Raw genomic sequence first — 21,442 nt, forward strand, 5'->3', positions numbered from 1 at the left:
TCTTCACATAAAATAAACTCAAACTCATCAAATTTGTTTTCCTCCCTTGTGCAACCCCAAAAACATTTTCAGAAAAGAGTATGTTACATCCATTTCGACGCATAACAAATAAAGACTTCAGCCTTCAAGAGCAAACAAAAAGTAAAGGTTTAACCGCTCAAATGTGATCCAAGCACCGGTCTCTTTAAAACAAATTCATCCAGTAGTTCTTTTTTAGTAGAACTACATATGCCTTGAGTTCATCATAGCACCTGAAGATACGTAGAAGTAAGATTACGAAATCTTGTCAGGCACATTAATATTTAAAAAAACCTAAGTATTTCCTTTCTTTCTTTATTTTTTATCACTCGATAAGTATAAGTTCGCAAATGATATCACACTCACACTCTAACATAAAACTAACTAAATGGGTCCCGTTGAGTATAACGGATGTGAGGGGTGCTAATACATTCCCCTTGCATAACTGACTCCTGAACCCGATTTGGTTGCGACGATCATTTCTTTTTGTTTTTGTGGGTTTTATCGATATTTTCCCTTTCCTTCTTTGGGAATAAATAAAGTTTGGTGGTGACTCTGTTTTGTTTATTTTTTTAGCGTTCCTTGAGCTCGGGTATTTTTTGCGCCGCGACAATAGGATGATCCTCAAGATAATCAGACTTGATACATCTAACAGAGAGAGGAATCTTTGAAGCAACGAGAGCACTTTTCTTCATCAAATTCATGTTAGTCAAAACAAAATCAAATAAGATATTTCCATAAATCTCATATAGATCTACATTGTCAGATAAGTTTTTACGGGTATCAATTAGACGTCCCTGAAAGAACAATTATGACAACAATCTAGCATATGGCACATTCTTCATAATAAGCTTTGTGTTGTCCTTGATGGCTTCATAAAGATGATTGAAAATGTAAGCTGATAGATTTATCTTGTCTTCATTCTTTAGGTAGAAAATGAAGTGTTTGTGATCCCATGAAATTTGATCAGAACTTCCTTCTCTGGGAATCAAACGACCAATTAAAATTTTGAATATAAACCCGAAAAACCTTCTTCATGTTCTTGACCTTTCTGAATTTAGAAGAACATAAATTATCAACATCATCAAATAAACACCACGTGATAGCATCTACTTCAGGACTATTGTCTTTGGTGCCCATAAAAAATCTACCAGAGTTTGGTGAACATAATAGTTTAGTAATCGTTTTCTGAGTAATGACCATATAAACACCCATTATAGTAGATCATATTTCAACCTATTCAAACCTACGTCTTTCCTTGCCTTTCCCTTCAAGGAACTGTCATTTTCCACCAGAAGTTTAAGTTCCTCACATTCAGCAAGTTCATCAAAAACTTTTGCCCTAACCTATAAATCTTTCACAAGATAAGGATATGTAAGAACATTCAACATATCAAAGATAAGAGACCACTCTTGAACTATGAAGATACTCCAAAGATCATACCCATTTTGACTGAATAAGTCAAAGTCGATAATCTGTTCTACCAGAAGCTTTAGATCATCTTAATTCAAATCCACGGTCTTGGGCTTGATAATCATACTTTTTCCAATTTTGTCGATGATGTGTGCATTTGAAGAGGATGCCATCAGTGAACAAAGTTTTAGGGTTTCATGGTTATTTTTGAAAAGGGGTTTTCCAAAGAAGGTTAGAGAGAGAAAAAGTGTAGGCAGTGAAGTAGTGAGGTATATGATTCTAATATAAATGAAGTGTTTTTTAGTGAAAAACAAATTTTAAACACAAAAAGAGAAAAATTTAACTACAACGTAACCAAAAAGAGAGGAAATATCTACCTAATAGATTCACTCCACGTGTTAGAAGGCGTTTCACATTAATGGCACATAGCGGGACATGTGCCGAAGGTAGTTACTGCGAAGTGACCATTTGTAAACCCAACAGAGGTTGATACTCGTATTCAAAATATCAGAGGTTGTGATGCTTCAGAGGCTATTTGTTCATAAGAACTTATTAAGGAGCTTATGATCAACGTAGCTTCTGAACACCATCAGATTCTGATATAAAAAAATATTTTATTTACCAAGTTTTCTTTGCTATAACAACTATCGAGATTATTCAAGAGGAACGATATAATTCCAACAATGATCCTCTTTAAAACATTTAAAGTCTCTTCAGACTTCTCATAACAACTTGATAAACTTCAAAGACATGACCAAGAATTTGAAGCACCCGTTCACTTGTGGGAAAATTTCAGTCTTCCCAGTACTAGTAATCTTGTCTTTCTGGTTTCTTCCAGATTCCACATCTCATTCCTCCTTCAGAGTTAGGATTTGGGATGTAGGCCTTCTTCTTGTTAAAGGTTGTAAGAAACCACTATCCTAGAGCAGTTGTTTCGTTGTTCTTTCCTTTGAGCATATTTGTAGAAAAAAGAATCTCATTCTTTGGTATCCATACTTTTATGGGTCCTCTGAGGTTAGTCTTATAGGGCTTCTTCTTGCTTTGTGCCTTAGCCTTATAGTAAGGTTTAGACTCCTTCCAGACTAATTTTCTAGGATAAGTCTTAACCTTGACTTCTGAACCTCTAGGGACTTTAGATATAATAACTTTAGGTTCTGAGTTTTTCAAGATCTTTGATATGAGAGTTTTAGGTTATAATTTTCTTAGAACTTTTGACCCTTGACTCCGAGATCTTGAATCCTTCATAACTTGTGTGTTATTTATCACATGTTCTGATTGATTTAGAATTCTACCAGTTTCAGCAACAAACATAAAGTAAGCATTCAACCCGTTTTGAGAAGTGCTTGAAGAAGAAGGATATGATGGTTTCATCAAGATATTAGTCCTTGGACTTTAAGGTTTCTAATGTAGCCATGACCTTCCCTTTTGCTCTTACTCACTCCATAAATCATGGAAGTAATTTTGGTTATATCATAACTAGATATAATGAAAATTTGAAGAGCTAATTCATTTTTATCTAGAGGTTTGTTAGACATACTTTTCATTAAAGCAATTTGTTCTTTCTCAAGATTTTCAAATTTTTCTTTATAAATATTTAGCTCATCTTTTAAAAGATCACATTGCATCTTTAATGTTTTTATATGGCTAGCTTTCTATTGGCATCTTTCCATAAGATCATGACATAGAGTACTTAAATCAGATTTGGAGAGATTATAAAATATGTGTTCCATGTCTTTTGACTCAGTGTCAGAATCAACTTCAGATTCTGAGTTTGAGAAAGTTAAGGCATGAAAGTAAGATTGATTTCTTCATCTTCTCCTTCATAGTCAAGTTCTTCCCATGTTGCCATGAAACTTTTCTTGAACTTGTTTATGAAATTTTTCTTCTAGAAGCTCTCATTTTTTATTTTATCTTTTTGAAGATCAGAACATTTAGCAATGAAATGACCAGACTTTTTACAGTTGTAATTGTCATCCTGATCTTTACTCCCAGAACTTGACCCTTTGAAGTTATCTCTCTTACTAGAGAAACTGTTTTTCTTCCTGGACAAGTATTTAAATCTTTTGATGATAAAGGATAATTCATCATCATCAGACTATTCATCAAAAGCTTCATCATGAGTGGCTTCTTTGATCTTTTGAGAGGATTTCTCAGATCTCCAAACAGATTTTAAATCCATATTATTTAACTTGCTTTTTAGGCTGATCTCTATTTAACTCTATTGCATGACTTTGGAGTTTTCTAATAAGACCTTCAATACTTAAAGAGTTTAAATATTTAGCCTCTTGATTAGAAGTCAATTTGGGTATATACATGACAAGAAGACTCCTAAGAATCTTCTTGATATGATCCATAATGGTATAACTCTTATTCAAGACCTAAAGTCCAGACACAATAACTTGAAATCTTGAGAACATAGATTCAACGTTCTCATCATTTTTTATTCTGAACAACTCATATTGCTGAACTAGAAAATTAGATTTAGCTTCTTGAACTTGTTGATTACCTTCATATGTAGAACACAGAGATTCAAATATAGTCTTTGCAGTAGACTTATCAATAATATTTATATACTCATAATGAGGTAAAGCATAAAAAAGAATGCCTCTCACTTTGTGATGCTTTTTATAAATATTTTTATGATCAAGAATGAGAGACTTTCTTTCAGAAACAACTCCAACACCATTGATATGAAAGTCAATTCCATCTTCCAATACATCTCATAACTCATCAACCATACCAATGATGTGAGTGTACATCTTGATTTTCCACCATTCAAATTCACTGGAGTCACCACTGAATCTTGGTGGTATAGCAGTATAGTTGTTTAGACCAGGTGTACTTTGATCATGGTTGTTATTACCATGAGGAGATCCTCAAACATGGCTAGCTACTTTAGAACTATCAACCATGATGGAAATAGTATTTTTCTCAAGATCTTTTATGTACCACAGTTAAGTGCATAGTACAGACTATGTTATGATGCCAACTAAAGGTGAGAAAAATAAACAAGAATGGGGGGATGAGGTGTGTATGCCAAAAATTCATTTCACTTTTGGACCAGCAAGTTCAGATTTTGAACAATGTTCAGAGTCTGATATCAAAACTACTTACAACAGAGGAAATAAAATGTTCAGAAGTAAATGCTAGCAACACACAAAGATTATCATGGTTCCTCTCCTTAATTAAGAGTAGTCCAGTCTCATTTCCACATCAAGAGCTTTTCACTCTAAGTAAATAAGTTACAAATTACTCAAACACACTTGTAAGAGAATTCAATGCTCAATCAACCCAGAAAGAGACTTCTGCTCAAGCAACATTTTAAGAGACTTATACTCAATCAATCTAGAAAGAGATTTCCTTTCTCAAGTACACATACAAGAGACTTCCTTACTCAAGGACAGAGGAAAGATACTTCCTCTACTTTAAACAAATAATTTAGTATAAATGGTAACTACTACACTTAGATACACAATTAGAAGTATAGAAGTTGTACAACAACCACAAAAGGTTCTTAACCTCTTAATATTTTTAAGATAAACAAAGATAAGAAATCTTAAGATCTTAGGCAATAAATGTTACAAATGAAAGCTCAAAGTTATGCTCATGATTATGTAATGTGTTGTTCTCCATCTTATTCAAATATGCAGCTTCTTTTTATAGAGGTAGAGAAAGATTCATTGGAGAGCTTGGACACATGAGAAAACTTAGTGAAGAAGCATTCCAAAAGAGATGTTGGAGAGAGCATCTGGTTTGAAGCATTGTCCACTAAATAAAGGCATTGTTCACAATACCTTTCAAAATAATAGGTATCTACCAAAAGGTAGAACATACTAAAGAGGTCACTCATCATACTTTGAGCCTTGAAAAACAAAACCCTAGTTGACTCTATCCAGAAATCTGGTACTTTGATAAGACAAGTCTGCTTTAGTATAGTGTACGGATCAAATGCTCTTCAACCTTTGAGAATTTGAGTTATCATCAGAGTCCGAACCTTCAGAGGAAGATGCCTTCAGAGGCTAATGAACCACTTCAAAATCATCAGATTATGATAAATCAAAATTAGACTAATATTGCTTCTCCATATATGCCTTCAATCAAGATTAATCTATGTTTGTGATCCTGCACACTTAAACATATATTAGCATACTCATTTGTTCTTTAAATACTTTGTTATCATCAAAACCTAAGATATATGAATAATTTTGTTCCAACATAAGACTTAATTAGTTGCAAAGGGATTCTTGCAAAGAGAGGGCATATACTTTGAAGAGGTATTTGCATCGGTTACTAAAGTTGAAACCATTAGACTAGTTATTGGTATTGTGAATAACAATAATTGGTACATCTACCAAATGGATTTTAAATATGTGTTTTTGAATGGACTGCTTGAAGAGGAAGTTTATGAAGAACAAACCCCTGGTTTTGTTGGGAGAAACCAAGAGTCAAAGTTCTATAAGTTGAAGAAAGTGTTGTATGTTTTGAAACAAGTTCCAAGAGCATGGAACAAAAGGATATATGATTTGTTAAAGGGGTCTGGCTTCTGAAGTGTGTATCCGAACATGGTGTGTATGTGAAGAAGGATACAATTGAAATGGGTATAATTCGTTGTCTATACTAGATTATTTGTTTATTATGGGAAGCGACAAAGAGCGCGTTTCTAAGTTCAAGAGTGGGCTTACGAAAGAGTTTGAGATGACCGACTTTGGCCTCATGACATATTTCCTTGACATTGAGTTCCACAAGTCGAAAAAAGGACTGCTCATGCACCAAAGAAGGTATGCGTTTGAGATTTTGAAAATTTTGAAATGGAGTATTGTAATGCTTCCATGACTCAGGCTGAACAGATGCTACAGTTGTCGAAGAATTAGGATGAATAGGAGGATGATTTGATCCTCGTGTTACTTGTGCAATACGTTGTCAGATTTGGAATTTAGTGTCAGTATTGTTAGTAGATTCATGGAAAGTCCAAAGGTGTCTCACTTGGAAGCAGTCAAGAGGATTCTAAGATATATCAAAGGATTTATTGGCTACGTGATTCTTTTTCCCATAATGGACACGGGAAAAAAATGATGTTTGCTCGGTTTTACCGATTCTAATTGATGTGGAGATAAATATGATAGAAAGTATACAACTTGATACATCTTTACGTTCGGTGAAAGACCAATCTAATGGTGTTTTAAGAAGGAAATGGTAGTAGCACTCTCTTCTTGTTAGACTGAGTATATTGTCGCTTCGTTGTGTGTGTGTCAAGCCGTTTGGTTAATGAATCTATGGAAGGAGTTAGGCATCGAAAAAGGGTGACGTTGTAACGCTTATGGTTGATAACGTTTCCTCTATAAATCTTGCTAAGAACCCAATTGCACATGGGAGGAGCAAGCACATTGATATGATGTTTCACTAATTGAGAGAACTTGTTAGTGAAGAAAGATTAAGATTGAGATATTGTAGAAAAGAAAAGCGGGTAGTTGATTTGCTGACTAAGGGACTCACAATTGAAGTGTTCAAGAGATTGAAGAAGAGCATGGGCATGAAAGACTTGGAGCACATGCATTAAGGTGGTGTGTTATGAAAAATTAGTAATTCAAATTTTATGACCGGTTATTGCGTTATGCTAACCGATTACAAGGTGTAGTAACTTTAGCTGTTGAAACAAGTGCATTTGGTTACTTTGTTTTGGTAACCGATTACCATTGAGTTTATTTTGTTTTGTAGAAACATCATTAACCAGTTACATGTTTTGTGTAATCGATTATATGCAATTAATTTAAGTTAGTCACAATCAATTGGTGAAAAATGGAATAATTAAACGTGGAGAGGGAGACAGAGGGAGAATTAGAGAATATAATCTAGGGTGAAAATGCACATTCATTTAGCATTACTAACAATGATATATATATGTATATATATATATATATATATATATATATATATATATATATATTGACTGATGTGAAAAATGATTGACTCTTGATAACCGGTTGTTTTTAGGTTCAAGATGTGAAAAATAGATAGTTATTAGTCTTTTAACTTTGCATATAGTGAGCCATCCTAGTTTTCAGTTGGAGGAGAAAGTGTTTGAGCTGGAGTCTCTAGAGATAATCAGTCATACAAAATTTTTAAGGTTTGTTAGATATGAATCTCTAGAGATAATCAGTCATACAGAATTTTTAAGGTTTGTTAGATATGAATGTAATGGCAGAGATAGTCATAAATAACTACTTATAACCATTAGTAATTAATTCTTAACTACTCCCTTAGTCTCATTTGCACTTTTTTTTTATAAAATAATTGTTTATTTATATTATCAATGCGGTATTTATTTTTATTTTTCACTATTATAACCATATTCATTAACTTTCACTTGATTAATTATATTTAATAAGAGTATTCTAATAAATAATATTAGTTTTTTTCACTAAAACCAACACATTTAATCATTTTCTTAAGAACCACATATTAACCAAATAAGACATTTTTTTATGAGACGGAGGAAGTATCTCTTAAAAGAATTGTAACTACTCCTCTAGTCACAATTATAAATTAGAATAATTATTTTTAAAGAATAAAAAAAAGTTAATCAAGTATAATTAATTTTCATGATTTCAGGTGGAATTAAAATAAAATTTATTATGATATTCTTAATTATATTTAATAAATCAATTATCAATATTAAATCATTTTTAATTGAGTCAAGGATATAATAGTAATATAATTATTAATTAACTTAAAAATTAATGACTTCTCCTTATAATTGTAATTAAGATTTAACGTTATCTTTTTTTATTTATCTACTTTTAATATATAAAAGTTAATTACCATCATAATTACTTAATTACCCTAATTACAATCCATAATACAGCTAATTTCATGTTCCTATAAGTAATTTCGTACTAAACTCTATTTAATACTCTAACTAACTCTACCATTTTACAATTTAATAAATTTGCCTCGACAACATAAAAGTATATGTGTACACAAAAAAATTAAAATTAAATAAAATAAATTGGTCAAATTTAGACTAGATGTGAGTGAAAAATGTGATAAAATAAATTACCTATTTATACTACTAAAAAATATTACCGTTATTTTATTGTTGTTGCAATCTTATCATTCCAAAATGAAATCAATATCCTGAAATCAAATTAGTTATTATTGTAGTTTTTTTGCCAAATATTATCGTTGCTTGATTTTCTTTAAATGACAAAATGAATTTTTTTTAATAATAAATATTACCGTTATTTTATTGTTGTTGCAATCTTATCATTCCAAAATGAAATCAATATTCTGAAATCAAATTAATTATTATTGTAGTTTTTTTGCCAAATATTATCGTTACTTGATTTTCTTTAAATGACAAAATGAATTTTTTTAATAATAAATATACTGATTTTTTAAGTGGTCTTTCTGAGATGTCAAACCGAGAATATGAAAAGAGGGAGAAGTAATATGAAATGGTTTGGTGAAAATTAAGGTTTTATTTAATTGAATAAATTGGTATTATTATTATTATTAATATTGTTATTTATTAATATTTATTATCATCATTATTAATCCCATTTACCCACTTAATAACTCAAAATATTCCAAAACCACTATTCCAAAACCACTGACAATATTATACCATTTTAACTAACTCTACCATTTTACAATTTAATAAATTTGCCTCGACAACATAAAAAAACGTCTTTTCCTATTACTTGCACGCCGAAAATTTCCTTGGGAACACAACAGTCTTCACGCCTTCTTCTTCAAGAATGCTGCTAATCAATTCGATGTTATATATGTGTAACATCAAAGGTTGGATCCTTTTCAGCATTTTGCCACACACCTCTATCAAATTTATATACTCTTTTTTTCCAGGTTATTAGGTTTGTAATTTTATAGTCATCTAAATTTGCAGTTACATAAATTTTTGAATTTTTTTTCAGTGAAAATGAGTAGAAAGGTTGATTCTGTGAAAGACATCAATGACTCAAAAGAAACTTGACGTCTTGCTGTTCGAATAATGGATGTTTGGAGTGTTGTGAATAATAAGGGTATTGAACATTTGGAGATGATTGTTATGGATTCCTTGGTAAATTGCTTTTCTTTTTTTAAGTATAGATTTTTGTATGATAGTTAGTAATTACAACAAAATGCTTTTTTGTATAACATATAAAAAGAAGATTATTTTTATTTTGTTAGGGTGATCGGATTCAGGTCCTTATTCGTCATGACCATTTACTGAAATGGAAAGAGGTCATTAAGGAGAATATGACCTGCATTATAAACATTGGCAGTGTCTATAACAATGATTTTCAGTGGAAGGTATGTGATCATTCAAAATAATTTGTGTTTCTTGGTGGTACCACAATGAAGGCAATCGAACTTCAAAATATTCCACCTAAAGGATATTTCTTTAAAGATTTTGGTGAGATACTTCAAGGCAAATGCAAAACCGATAGACTGGAAGATAATGTAAATTCTATTATAACTTATATAACTTATATATTTGCAAACACATTCAATAATGAACTTTACTTTAATGTAGATATTATTGGTGCTGTTAGTGAGATAAACCATATCCAATCCAACACTCCGGGGAAGAAAGTTGTTGTTTCTGTTGTGCTGAAAGATTTGAAGTAATGCGCATTGTTTTCATAACTTATATGTTTGATAAATTTATATATTTTGCATCACTGAATCCCATCATATAATATTGTTTATTTATATTGCAAAATAGGGGTAATTGCATAAATTGCAATTTATGGGAAATCTATGGATCAAAATTTTTGGCTTACTACAATGATCCTAAAAACAATGGAGCTATTGTAATTCTGCTCACTCATGCAATGGTAAAAGATGGCCAAGGTATTACACTATCAGACTTTATAAATACATAGCTGATTTGTATTTTTCATTATACGTTCAATAATTTTTATATTAATTATACAATTTACAGTGTCAAATGCATGGAGTGGTTCCAAATTGTTGATAAATGAAGACATCCCTGAAATTCAAGATTTTATGTCTAAGTATGGATTTTATTTATTTATTTATATTCAGATTATTATACATAATTTTTAATTTCAAAAACAATCTTATTTCTATAGGTTGCCTACTAATGAACAGAAGGAGAAGCCTACTCAATCTGCAAAATCTCTTTCTAATTGGTCTGGTGGTTCTCAGTATTCGCCAGTAGAAAGGTTTGTTCATAATGCGAAATGTATGTCCTTAAGTCAGTTCTGCAAAATCAAACATGTAAGTTGAATACTATAGAGCCGAATTTATCTTTACTATTACAATTATATTGTTTGCTTTTTGAAATTAATATCATTTTTGATTTGCTTTTAGGAAACTTTATGTGTTACTGTAGCAACCACATTGAAATTTGCTGTCTCAAAGTATGCATGGTTTTATTATGGCTGCACAAGGTGTTCTTCGAAGGCACCTAATCCTGAAAAAGCTTATGAATGTTCATGTGGGCAAAAAGTCGAACAGCCTATACCAAGGTACATATAATCTAGATGAATTGCAAATAAATTTGGTAATGGATTTGTTATTAATCATATTATTTTCTTCGTTTAAAATACTATAGGTACAAGATTGAGATATATGTTAGCAATGGTGAATCAAAATATCGATTTGTATTCTGGGATTCCGAATGTGCTGCTATACTTGGAATGACTGCTGAATTTATGCATAACTCTATGGTGGAGGTACATTGTTATACATAAGTTAAAATGTTAATAGTTTATCGAGTTGTAAAGTTCAGATTATCACTCATGGTTGATATTTTATTTTTTCATTAGAATGGAGAAGATGATCCAATGGTTTATCCTGATGAGCTTGAAATGCTGTTGAATAAGAAAATGGCTTTTAGAGTTAAGGTGCAGCCAACGTTTTCCCAAGCGTCTGTTTGGAAGCTTTGTAATGATGAAGCCTTTGTTAAAGAGATTGAAAATGACTACATAGTATAAGACGTATAATATTCACTTAATTCATGTATTATTTAAACATTTAACAAGTATAATAAATATTCGATGTTTCAATGTGCAGAATCAGTCTAAAACTGAATATGCAAAGTTGGTCCCTAACAAAGAAAATTTGGAAACTTCCGCAGTAAGTATCTTCATTTGTTAACATAATAATTTTCTATGATAAATATTGTATTATTATAATTCATTTTATATCTGACAATTAATTTTTTATATTGCAAGCAAACATTATATGCATCTAGTGAAAATGATCCAGAATCAATCATTCTAATGACTCCGGCTAAGGATGTTGTAATTGCTGACAAGGGTGAAGAAGTTGATTTTGAAGCGTCTGGGTAAGGTAATGTATGATATGAGTAATTTCCAATGGGTGAATTATTTTATGGATTTGGGATAAAAAGAGAATTTTGAAATCTTGAATTATGGTGTGGATTTGGAATAAGAGGTGGATTTCCAAAATATGGGGTGTTTTGTTGATTTGGGATACAAAGAGGACTTCCATCATTTTGCATAAAATTGGAGCATGTGTTATGTTGATTGAGGTTCATTTTCAAATGAAATGTGTACACAAAAAAATTAAAATTAAATAAAATAAATTGGTCAAATTTAGACTAGATGTGAGTGAAAAATGTGATAAAATAAATTACCTATTTATACTACTAAAAAGTATTACCGTTATTTTATTGTTGTTGCAATCTTATCATTCCAAAATGAAATCAATATCCTGAAATCTAATTAGTTATTATTGTAGTTTTTTTGCCAAATATTATCGTTGCTTGATTTTCTTTAAATGACAAAATGAATTTTTTTAATAATAAATATTACCGTTATTTTATTGTTGTTGCAATCTTATCATTCCAAAATAAAATCAATATTCTGAAATCAAATTAATTATTATTGTAGTTTTTTTGCCAAATATTATCGATACTTGATTTTCTTTAAATGACAAAATGAATTTTTTTAATAATAAAAATACTGATTTTTTAAGTGGTCTTTCTGAGATGTCAAACCGAGAATATGAAAAGAGGGAGAAGTAATATGAAACGGTTTGATGAAAATTAGGGTTTTATTTAATTGAATAAATTGATATTATTATTATTATTAATATTGTTATTTATTAATATTTATTATCATCATTATTAATCCCATTTACCCACTTAATAACTCAAAATATTCCAAAAACACTGTTACAAAACCACTGACAATATTATACCATTTTAAATGTAATGATATAGATATGCAACTTCCAATACACGTGTTTCAACCCTAAAAAATCAGTATATCCACACCTTTCACTTCAATATTTTTTGCTTATATTTGAAGCAAACTTTCCCAAAAGTAACCATCATTAATGCTCTACTTTAACATCACATCAAACCTATATCTATCATACTTTTCAATAAAGATAGAAACCAAATTTGAATAATATAATATTAATTTTTTTAAAATCTAACAAATTTATTTCATTCCCCTATAAAATTACTAAAATACAATTTTAAATTAATTCCAGGTACAATATTCTGTTTGGATTCATATATATATTTTTTAAAAAAATCATTATGTAATTGCAATTTTTATAAATTCATTATGTACATTGACAATATTTTTTCTTAATACTGTTTTTTTCTTACATTGACAATATTTTTTCTTACCTATTTATACTACTAAAAAATATTACCGTTATTTTATTGTTGTTGCAAACTTATCATTCCAAAACGAAATCAATATCCTGAAATCAAATTAATTATTATTGTAGTTTTTTTGCCAAATATTATCGTTGCCTGAAGGTCTCTGCAATGGAACAAGGCTTATAGTTACAAGATTGGCAAACCACGTTATCGAGGAAAAGATTATATCTGGAAAGAATATTGGAGGGGTTATCTATATTCCAAGAATGGATATGAGTCCAACACAATCTCCGTGGCCACTCAAAATGACTAGAAGGCAATTTCCCATAACTATATGTTATGCTATGACAATTAACAAATCTCAAGGTCAGTCATTGGATTATGTTGGATTGTATTTGCCTAGAAGTGTATTTAGTCATGGTCAACTATATGTTACAATATCAAGGGTCAAAAGCAAAAAAGGCTTAAGATATTAATCCATGACAAGGATAACCATCCATTGAATTCTACAACAAACGTCGTGTTCAAAGAAGTTTTTGAAAACTTATAGAACGTAAGTTTTTCATTAGTTATATTATATCAACAAATGTCGTTGTTTATTATTAGAATTTTATTGAATGAGTTGTATAAAATATACATTATGTTTTAACATTTGTTTATGTAATTGTTTTTTACGGGGTAATGAATCATCACTTCCTAAAAGGTTGCGGGCAGGTTTTGTATAAACCCAGTTTTTTAAGGACCAAAGAATTGTACGAAGTTAAATCATTTTTGTTGCTGGACTTATTTCTCACAATTTTAACTAAAATTGTGAACCTTTTGTTTCAATATCTTTTGTTGCATTAAACCTTACTGTATCAATTGCAAATAATTTCAACATTTGGTAGTATTCATTACTATATTTTAAAACAAATGAGGTTCTGGTATTTCTTTTACATGGTTTATGTATTTTGGTTAAATAATCATTTATTATGAAGGTTAATATTTGCGCTTTTATACCTCAAATTAGTAACAAATTGGAAAATTTCATCCATTACTAAATAAATATATTTTTATTTCTTATGTCCAAAATCTCAATGATAAACGAAATGTTTATTCATAACATTAACAATGGAATGTTTATTATATATCAATATACCAATAAATTGTAAAAATATTTTAGTATTATATTTTTTGATTATTTCCTTAATATAGTATACAAAAAAATTAAGCAAATTATATTACTATAAATTAATAATATTTTACTTTATTATGTCCCAAACTGGAAAAAGTTATTTGTGAAATTTTTTTGAACCCATTTATTGATCATTTAACATCCATTACATTAAAAAAAACTCTTAAGCAATAAATTTATGTACGTTGATCCAACCATATATATATATATATATATATATATATATATATATATATATAAACAAAAAAATATATTATATTTTAATTTTTTAAAAATAAATTATTGCACTTGCGCGACCCGTGCGAACGCACGGGTCCTTTACTAGTAATATTGATAGGAAGTAGTAGCTACTAAACAAATCATAACTAACTTATTAATGCGACGATTATCTATATCCCGATATTTTAGAACCTTTTCCTTAAACCCAACTGCTTCCGACCTTTTCACTCTGCAATATAAATCCTAATGGTTAGTTTTATTATCATAACTCTCTTTCCACTCTACATTCATAAATCTTTTCACTCAATCACTACTTACTGCTTTGAAGCTCAATTATTCTTTTTCTTCTTACACTATAACAATGGTTAGTTTTATTATAAAATTGTTTACCAATGAATGTCAATAATGGTCAGTTTTATTATAAAATTGTTTACCAATGAATGACAACAATGGTTAGTTTTATTATAAAATTATTTACCGATGAATGTCAACAATGGTTAGTTTTATTATAAAATTGTTTACCGATGAATGTCAACAATGGTTAGTTTTATTATAAAATTGTTTACCAATGAATGTCAGCAATGATTAGTTTTATTATAAAATTGTTCACCAATGAATGTCATTTGTCTTTAGGGAGAAAGATTTTTAAAAAGCGGTTTAATATATAAGCTTGCATGTTCTTATGGAAATTATTTATCTAGTAATTATTCACACATCTTTATTAAACACGTTACAACACAATTATGGAAATTATTTATCTAGTAATTATTCACACGTCTTTATTAAACACGTTACAACACGATAAGGAGAAAGATTTTCGTCAGCAGAAACCCAATTATAAAATATTAGGGCACATTATCATAAACAACTTTCCGATGTGTTATTCATATTGTTTTAAATCACATTTCATATAATATTTTATAAAGAAATTTAAATTCAATGTATCATATAAGCATGGCAACGGGGCAGGGCGGGGACGGTTTTTACCTCTCCCAAACCCAAATCCGAATCCCCGAACAATCTCCGTTCCCCGTCCCAAATCCAAACAGGGATGGAGAATCAAAACTCAAACTCGTCCCAAACGGATTCGGGGTGGGTTCGGGTATCCCCGCCCTGCCACCATTCATTTAGTGAAATCAATTTTTTAATAGAAATATTTATTTTTTTCAAAATAAAATTACATTACAAATAATGAAATAAAACAATTTAAAAAAATTCCATTCATACATTTCAAATATTTTAGATAATATATTCAAATTAAAATATCAAAATATTGACCACATATTTAATATTCTAAATTATCAAAAATAAATAATAATGTACATAATGAAATAAACGGGACGGGTTCGGGGTGGGTACTAGTGTCCCCACTACCCGACCCATCCACATATTTTATTATTGGGGAAAACCCATACCCGAACCCAAACTCGCCAAAATGGGTTTTCCCCGTCAACTTCGGGACGGGTTCGGGTGGATACCTGCGGGTACGGGTTATGTTGCCATGTCTAGTATCATATGCTTTTGAGGCTACAAGTAAAATATTAACGGTAAGATCTTATAGTTATATCTATCCAATTTTGTATGATATTTTGTAAGCATGATCATTAAAAAAATGAAGTTGATTTCGTATAAATTTAGGTTTTCTCTTTAATTAATTAGGAATATTTTAATGTGGTGCAGTTGGTTGTTTGGGGTCCACCTTCTAAACATCAAGTTGCATTAGATGTTGGTGGAAGTTCTTATGGAAATCCTGGTAGGGCGGGTTATGGAGGTCTAATGAGAGATCACACAGGATTGTGGCTGTTAGGGTTTAGTGGACATATTGATTTTGCTGACAGCCTAGAAGCTGAATTATTAGCCATATTGAATGGATTGATGGTAGCTTAGAATTCTGGTTATAGAGACGTGAGTTGTAGATCTGACTGTCTGAAAGCATTATATTTGATTCAAGACTCTACATGTCTACCTCAGAAATATGCTTATATAGTAAACACTATAAAAGAATATATTTCTAGAGACTGGACTATTTCATTTCGTCATACTTACAGAGAAGGTAACCAATGTGCAGACTTTATGGCAAAGTTGAGAGCAAATAGTATGGATTGTTTAGGAGTTTTTATAGAGCCGCCTCATTGCTTGTATTCTTTACTTTTAAGTGATTCTATGGGAAATGTATATACAAGAATATAATTATTATTTTGGAGATGATTTTTCATCTATTATTTTTCTTAGAAAATTAGGATTTCTTCAAGAATAAATAGTTGTCTTATTTTGTGAGGATCTCACATTCTTTATGTAACACCATACATCAATTATATAGAACTTAATGTACATCGTTTACATAACGTATAATCAGATGTTATATTCTAGTATTTCCATCAATAAGGTTGTCTCATTGTAAAGTTTAAAATAAAATAACAAAATGTACATATGTGAACTACAACAAAAATTATTTTAAGCAATAATGGTAAATATTGGTCTAAAAATATATAATTTCATGCATATATCTTTAAGAAACAGGTTTTAAGACATGACGTATGTGGTTGTTTTCTACTTCAATAGGCCACGGTTTTTTCCACATATTGACAAAAATACTCCTTAAAATATATGAATAGACCACAATTTTAGGAGTCAGTTTATACGAGAAACATGATTTCCTACTTTAACGGAAGAATACCTTAAAAGACTTAGTCTGCTGATCTAAAATTGATGGTCTAGATTGTTTTACTGTGTTAAATAAATATTTATATCTTATTCATCTAATAGAATTTTCAACTGATGTGAATGATTATAATATGAAACTATGTGCAATATATAGAGTAGGAAATACTCATTTGTTTAGGCCACTATTTTGTTCAAGCCACACATGTAGAACATGATATTTTCAAGTGTGTAATTGATTGTGACTTAAAGTTTCAATATCATTGCAATGAGTGTTATCCCTACATTTGAAAATAAATCTACATTAAAAAGTGAGAAAATACATCACATAGATATCCATTTTAACAATGGTCGGGGGTAATATCATAGACTTGCTATGTGACACACTCCTCTTGAATAAGTATCACATAAACTCTCACTATAGTCTCATAAAGTTATGTCAAAGGAAAAGTATATATAATACATGCTTACAAGGATACTCAACATAAGTAAATGTAGTAATGTAAACAACATTGAGAATAAATTACCCAATAAATGTACTTAAGTGTCAATCTACCCCTAAGTTTGGTGCAACGATGTCTAATTAGTGAAAAAATTAAGAAAACAATCATTCATTTGATGATAATTAAAAATTAAACTCATAAATACTATTAAAACCTCTATTAGAGAATTGGTCCTAAAATAAAATAAAATTAAATTAAATTCATAATTATCACAAAAAGCTTAAATAGTATAAAAATGGAGAACAACATATGACTTAATCCTCAGGAAAAACCTATTATATATTAATCAATTTTTCTTTATAGTTGCAATTAAAAATAAATTTTTTATTTTTGAACCTATGCGAGAAACCTCGTCATATTATATTAGATTGAATTAGTGGCTTCATATTCATCATATTAAATTGAAAGAAAGCATACATTTTATCTAACAGCATTATCTTGGAGAAACATAAATATAAGTTGGTATTAGAATTGTAATCTCCAAAATGTAGTTTGTTAATCTATAAAAGATGCATCATAACAACTCTAGGAATAGATTTTAAACACATTACACAAGCCTATAAAAATTATGTTGTATATTAATCCCAACATTCTAAAATGTCACACATTAAATTATATCAATAAACTAAAAGCTAGTAACTCAAGTAGTAATATAGTCATAATTATGCTTGATTAGCATAAATTTGAATGAGAATAAAATTAAACTCATTATTCAAATACAAAAGCAAGATCTAGCGTGAAAACGAAAATGAGGGATATTGCTAATAAATGGAAAATTACATAATAGAGAGCAAGATCAACGTTGGAGTTTAAGCGAACTTAAAGAGTATAAGTTTACTTAACTCATAATTAGTAAAACTACAAAATAATTGCCTCAATTATAATTAAGGAATCTACAATTACCTTACCATAATTACATGTCTAAAATATTAGTTATATCATTAACTTCTTGTACATGATACATCTGATATACAACTCTGAAATATAACCAAATAAATTTTTACCACATGGTTTTCTTGAATTACAAAATAACAAGTTTGACTTACACATAATCCAACAATAGAATTTGCCAGGATATCAAAAAAAAAATCCAATGGTTCTTTAGTGTTAAGCTTTCAACTTGAAATCCAACTCGAGCACCTGTTAATCTGAAGAAAAAATTAGAACAATGTGAGATGAGATAATAATATTCAGAGTCAGCTGAAACTTTTGAGAGGCCTTGTGTAAGAAATTGAAGTTAAATTCATTTTAGTTGTGAATTTTTTTACAGGGCCTTATTTAATCGTGAAATATGTGTATGGAGGTCTTTCTTTACTATAGTTTAATAATGAAAAATTGCGAGGCCCTGTGCTATAGACCTCCTTGCATGCCCTCAAAGACGGTCCTGATAATATTAGTGAGATCTTAAGCTAAACCAGTGAGTTTGTTGCTACCCGTCTACCCAATCAAGGTATAACTTGAATTAATAGTCAATGTAACCCATATATCGCATACGACCAATAACAATTAGTTCAATGTCTCACCTCTCTTCATAGGTCAACATTCCAACATACATTCTAATATCTTCAATCCAATACTCATTGACTTTACTTGATTATATGATAAATCACCATACCCACCAATTGGATTATCAAAATAAATCACATATTCATATATTGGCTCGTCCGGGACAAATCAACATGCCCTACACTGAATCATTAAGATAAATCTTCGTATATTCGTGATGGTTACTATAACAAATCAACATGTCCTATAATTGAATCATGGGATAAATCATAATACCCACATGCCTGAATCACTATGCTAAATCACAATATCCTCCCATGAATAAATCTTGTATTCATCATTGGGAATATCATACTAATCACGTATTCCTTTATCGAGATCGTCAAGATAAATCACGTATCCTTCAATTAAGTTACCAGATAAAACACATATCCTTCAGTAATTCACCAGGATAATCATATATCCCCTATTGGATAACCAAAACACATTACATTCTCGTGATTGTAATCCACGGTCACATGGGACGTATTCATGCATTCACTTTAATATATTGGATTCCATTTTATGAATGATACTCTGGCATCAACATCATCGAAATATTGAATCAACCATAGTGTAAATATTTCTTTAGATATCAAACCATGCTCATCATTGTCTATCTAATGTACATATCCTAGGAATACATGGTTGATTGCAAGAACTTCCAATCATTTAGATTTTCTTAATGTTCTCCTTGCTAAACAAGTCAATAGCATCCATAAGTATTACATTGACCTATCTTAAGTCAACCCATATTGATAATCAAGTCTAGGATCATTCCATTGGCATCAAGGGTCATTATCCATCTTAAAGTAGGGTTTATAGCATGGAAATGAGGGTTTTTGGAAAAGTTTGGGTTCGTGAGTCAATTAATGAAATTTTATGAGTCAACTCATAAAACCGAATGAAAATCCTTCTTGCATGATTCATTAAACTAGACTCACAAGTATACTCAAAATTTTCATGAGACGATTCAAACAAAACAATGAGTAGACTAAAAATTGACATGAGTTGATTCAAGTAGAACCATGAGTAGACTCAAAACTTCAATGAGTCGATTCAAGCAGAACCAAAAGTATACTTAAAACCATCATGAGTTGATTCAAGTAGAACCATGAGTATAATCAAAAATTTCATTAGTCGATTCAAGTAAAACCATGAGTCGATTCAAAATATTCATGAGTCAATTCAAGTAAAACCATTACTAGACTCAAACTTATTAGGAGCGGATTCAAGCAAAATTATGAGTAGACTTAAAACTATCATGAGTCGATTCAAGCAGAACCATGAGTTGACTCAGAAACCTGAAACCCAAAAAATCGGCAATTTTTAATATAAATTTATTCCTAAGCCCACCTTGATTGTCCCTAATCATAATCCTTAAACTAAGAACATCCATATAATCAATTAATCATATGAATTCATAGTTATGCAATAGCATAATCATGCCAAAATCCTAAAGATTATATTATAACTTCACCATACCATTGATCAACTATTACTACTATAAAATGCAAGTCATGAAATAATCTACTCTAAATCATAACATAATTTAAGGAACCCACCTTAGCAATTCAAGATGATGATGATAAGTTTTCTTTTTCTCCTAGCCACATGAAGTCATAAATCCAAGCTCCTTTATTGATCTTTTCATCTTGGATCATCAAGGGTTCTTCAAGAATTCTCAAAGAAGGTAGTCCTATTCAAAAGATACGAGTTTGATGATGAAACTTCCTTTAAATACTTGTTCATCTCATGCAATAACAAAAATAAAAGTGATTAAGAAGGAAGCCACTCAAAATTAGATAAGATGTATAGGGGAAGCTTGATTTTCTTAACTCATCAATGTAGTGGAAGTAGTTCTTTTTCCCTCTCTTCTTTCCAAATGTGCAATATCTAAATAAAGAGGAGGGAGTATTCTTTGCTTCCAAGGCCTCAAATACCACTTTTCCATTCACTTAGGCTAGGAAACTTTACAATTGTCTTTAATCCAAAAGTTTTGATTTATCAATATAATGAACTTTTACACTTCCACTCATCTTAGTTAGACTTAGAAATTTATATAACTATTTGAATAATTACTAATTTACCCTTCGTGGTAAAACGATATGTTTACCCTTATTCTCCTAATTTTATTAATATATGAGATAGATGGAAATTTAATCAATAACTTAGGTTGAGATATTATATTACCTAAGAACCTAAACCTCACGAGAATGAAAATAAATTGGAGACTTATACATAAATAATAAGTAACTCAAGGGATCGTGATACTATACTCAGATAACGGGTTAGTTGACT

This window comes from Lathyrus oleraceus, chromosome 7 (assembly GCF_024323335.1).
Source record: "Lathyrus oleraceus cultivar Zhongwan6 chromosome 7, CAAS_Psat_ZW6_1.0, whole genome shotgun sequence".
In the NCBI taxonomy this organism is placed as follows: Eukaryota; Viridiplantae; Streptophyta; class Magnoliopsida; order Fabales; family Fabaceae; genus Lathyrus; species Lathyrus oleraceus.